Below are 4,510 nucleotides of genomic sequence, written 5' to 3'. Positions count from 1 at the left end.
GCATGCAATTTCACTACAAGCAGCTTGCATGGTACAGTATCAAAAGCCTTTTGGAAATCTAGAAATACAAAATCAATTTGAAATCACTTGTCAATACCACTCAACACTTTGTGTGTGTAAAGAGCTACTTGTGTTTCACAAGAACGATGTTTTATAAATCCATGTTGACTGTGGGTCAATAGATCTTCTTATTCTAATTGTCTGTTAGTCCATTTCCACCTCCTCCCTTTGTCTATCTCCTCCTCCCCCACTCTCTATCCATCCCCTTCTATCCTTCTCTTTGTCCATCTCCTTCTTCACCCTCTTTCTATCCCTGTGCTCCTGCCCCTCTCTCTGTTCATCTGCTCCCCCCCTGTCTCTATCCATTAGTTTCTTCCCCCTCTAAGTCCATCTCCTCATCACCTCTAAGTCAGTCTCATTTCTCTGTTCACTTCCTCCTCTTCCCTCATTCTGTCCATCTACTTCTTCCCCTCTCTTTGTCAATCTTCTCCTTCCCCCTCTCTGTCCATTTCCTCCTTCCCACATTCTCTCACCAAGTTATCACTCCCATTCCAACAGCAAGCTAATGGTTTTCACCCCCACAGTATTTCTTTCTACATAGGAAGTAATATGTGTACCAAGTTTGGTCGAATTTGATTCAGAGGCTTTTTATCTGCGTACTCGCCGGAGTGCGTACATGGCCCATATTTAACATATTTTGTACACATTTGCGCACTTATCTCACATGTATCTCAAGCAAATTTTGCCCTGCAGTTTTGTTTTCATGCACCTCGCTCTTTATGACATCATTGTGAAGATATACTTTTGCGGATACCTTCAGTGGCATATTTTGATACTGTCTGCAAAATGTGTGCAGTTAGAGGCAGTAGCAAAGAAGAAATAAATTTAAACATCAAGTATGATGTGACACTTTTTCATGCATCTCAGTGGTCATTTTGTCATATCTCCTGACTATGTGTCATGCAAAGATATAATTTTTGAGATTCATTCAGTGGTGTATGTGGATACCGTCTGCAAAATGTGTTACGAATATAGTTTGTTTTACAGAAGTAATAAAGTGAAATGTCATGCCTAATGAGGCAGTTTTACTGCATGTGTGGCGCGGCACGTTTCTTTTTACTGCCCTGCTAGTGTCCAGCAATTTTCATTTGTCTAGCTAAAAGCTGTAGTAGAAAATACTAGACCACTACTGTCTATTACAGGTCGCAACATACACAGAATTGTGCAGTAAACGGGATGTGGCTAGCTACTGAAATAAAAGTTTTAACTTGGCAATGTAAATTTTCAGGTGTATTTTTACAATAAAGATCACAGTTAATACTGCCAAGTCCGTACTAAGTGGCAACACAATGTAAAGTTCACACCACAATCACACACGTAGCCAGTTTATGGTATTTACACCCGTTACCAAAATTAATAGAGTTCACCGGATCATTTAGTTATGAAAATGCTCGCTCAAATGTTGTGCACTTTGCTCTACACGTAATACCTGTTCCAGTCTTAGATCGCACAACACGCCACGCAGGTTTAACTAACAGTCAAAAGCAATAATTTTGATATTCCATCCAAAATTCCACACCACTTCCACTATACCGTTCACTTAAATACACTTTGTACTACTTCGCGAACTCATAATTAGCATTTTTCCACAATTTTACAGTACTTTTGTCGGAGCTGCTTTCCATGAGATGTCACTAGTTCGAATCCTCAGCCCCGACCCCCCTAGATCACACCAAAGGCTTTGTTCCCAGCATAGATTGGTGCGAGCCTGCATTTTTGTGATTGGCTGATATCACAAACAGCAAATCAGGTTTCAATATTATCCCGCACTAACCTGCGCTTTACTTCAATGACCAATCATAGTAAAAAATTTCTTTCTGTGGCAATTGCTAAATAAATACATTTAGAAAAGTTTCTAATATAAAATTACTCCTTCTGAAATTACCGATTAATTTGTGTTGTACTCCGATTTATTAGTACCATAAACTGACTGCACATTTAATTATAGTAACTCCCCTGTATAGTTTAACTGGTACTTCGTGAATAAACAAAACAACTTTCATTTACTTCTGTTCTTCTTCACTCATAGAACACTCACACTGCTAATTACTACACATAAAAAAAACAATTATAATTATGCAAATACATTAAATATTAATCAAACATAACTTTACAACATTGTTTTGACTATGACTGCTAGCACTGTCCGTCAACTGCTGACCTCTGCCGCCTACTAGTGCAACTACATGCAGCTCTGTAACTCAGGTCCATGTCAGCTGGTGACATCTGTCGATGACTCAGCCCTATAATGATATCATCCTAAGAAGGGACAGGAGCGATGCGAAGGCGCTACGCCTCACACCCCCTGTAATTATTAAAATTGTTGAAAACAACTTTTTATAATTTTACTACATTGCGACTGTCTCCTTACTCTCAAAACAAATGTGAAATTTGAAAATTACTAATCTAAGTTACAGAATTCTTACTTTGGACTTGGCATACTAGCCTAACTAAGTCTAATATTTTACAAAACTTTTTGATTTTTTTAGCATTTTTTTACAAAACTTTACAATTGAACTAATTAATTTTTTCCTTCAAAACCAAACTTTCCACAAATTGTGACATTACATAAAATAGTTCTTGTTCATTAAAATTAAATTTTTCCCCTTTTACCGCCTCTTATTTACATGAACTCAATATTTCATTGAATCTCCACCCGCACTTCATTGGTGTCCTGGTGTAATTTTGAAATCACTCCTACCTTACATGTTGCACTGCATAAGTGTCCTCTACCTCACGATTTTTCTCTTAGCATGTCACAACAGCTTGGTTGGTTGGCGTCCATAACATTGCACATTGGTCCACCCTCAGGCCAGTTCTTATTGTACAGTGGTTTTTACCTACAAAACATAGTTTCATCTAAGACTACTAATATACATAACCGTCTCAACACATAGTATGAAATTGTTCTCCCTATGCTATACCCTTTAATTAATTATATTTTAACTATTCAAAGCAAATTAACAGAACATTTAACTCTTAAACTGCAAGAAAATTTGCATTTTCTTTTAAAGTGTTTAACTACTACAGCAAAATTATGTGTTGCTATTGAAGGCATACACTGAAATCACTTAATTAGGTTAAATTCTGATTATTCCCTATCCACTAAATCTTTTCTCAAAACTTGACAGCTATGGCAAAGTCTTTATGACAGCTTTTACCAGGTTCCATAAATACACTTAATTTTATGATTTCTTATTCAAAAATTTTTAAGAAGTCTTTTACAATAGCAAATAAAACACAAAATTCAAAACTTGAGCATGACTTCAAAATCAGATAAGATATTAAATTCAATTTCATATAACTATTTACAAAATTCATTATATATGCCCATTCACTCTTATCTTTCACACCTGGCAGCATTAGTATTAGTAATATTTTGGTTGTCGTCTCTATCGGTTTGTTTTATTAGTCACCTCCGGTAAATTTCATGTCATTTTTGGGATGGATTAATTTTCATTATGATCATGCGACCGTGCATATTCATGCAAATCATCTTACTCGCTTTCCATTAGTAATCAAATGCTAACTAACACCCTTTTTTTTCCAAACATCAACTTTTGTAACAACACTCCACAATTTCTTTACCATTTTCCAACAGGAAAACACTCCCTTCTACAACATTGTTTTGACCATGACTGCTAGCACTTTCCGTCAACTGCTGACCTCTGCCGCCTACTAGTACAACTACGTGCAGCTCTGTAACTCAGGTCCATGTCAGCTGGTGACATCTGTCGATGACTCATGCCTATAACAATATCATCCTAACAAGTGACAGGAGCGATGCAAAGGCACTAGTACATCAACGCCTGGTTGCAGCTAGGGTGTCCATTTAATTATCACTTCATTTCTAGCAAAGCTGCATGGTCATCCACGGTAACTGTTCTTTCGGGAACAGATACTACCCTCATATATAATTAAAATATGGCTTCCCGGCCATTGACCTTCTTGTGCGAACGCACACGTTATGCCCGAACGCGTACGGGACTTGGTAGATTAATCTGCCACGAGTAATGAGTATGATGGGCAAACATCTATTAGGCGCACTACGAATGTAGTGGTGTGGACATGTTGGGAATGTGGATCTCACGGGGAGCGTGCAAGGGATAAGTCCCTGCATACGCACTATCCTCTGTGCCCGCGGTGGCTCAGATGGATAGAGCGTCTGCCATGTAAGCAGGAGATCCCGGGTTCGAGTCCCGGTCGGGGCACACATTTTCAACATGTCCCAAATGAAGTACATCAACGCCTGGTTGCAGCTAGGGTGTCCATTTAATTATCACTTCACTTTTAAATAAAGGCACACAGCACAAGTATGTTAGCTGTAAATCAAAAATATCTTGAAACTGATTTACTATCTTCAGTGAATACATATAAGTCTGCCACTTATAAAGGATATACAGCATTAAACAATGTAAACTCTGGGTTGGAATATCAGTGACATAAGGAA

The 4,510-nt window shown here is 37.9% G+C and overlaps 1 non-coding gene across 1 annotated transcript; it reads left to right on the top strand.

The window, feature by feature from the left end:
* Positions 1-4,196: 4,196 nt before the first annotated feature.
* Positions 4,197-4,271, top strand: Trnat-ugu (transfer RNA threonine (anticodon UGU)). Its single transcript has one exon. It is a non-coding gene; the product is annotated as a tRNA-Thr (tRNA).
* Positions 4,272-4,510: the final 239 nt, after the last annotated feature.

Source organism: Schistocerca nitens, chromosome 5 (assembly GCF_023898315.1).
Source record: "Schistocerca nitens isolate TAMUIC-IGC-003100 chromosome 5, iqSchNite1.1, whole genome shotgun sequence".
Lineage (NCBI taxonomy): Eukaryota > Metazoa > Arthropoda > Insecta > Orthoptera > Acrididae > Schistocerca > Schistocerca nitens.
The sequence above is the reverse complement of the archived record's forward strand: the minus strand, read 5'-3'. Positions and strand labels throughout refer to the sequence as shown.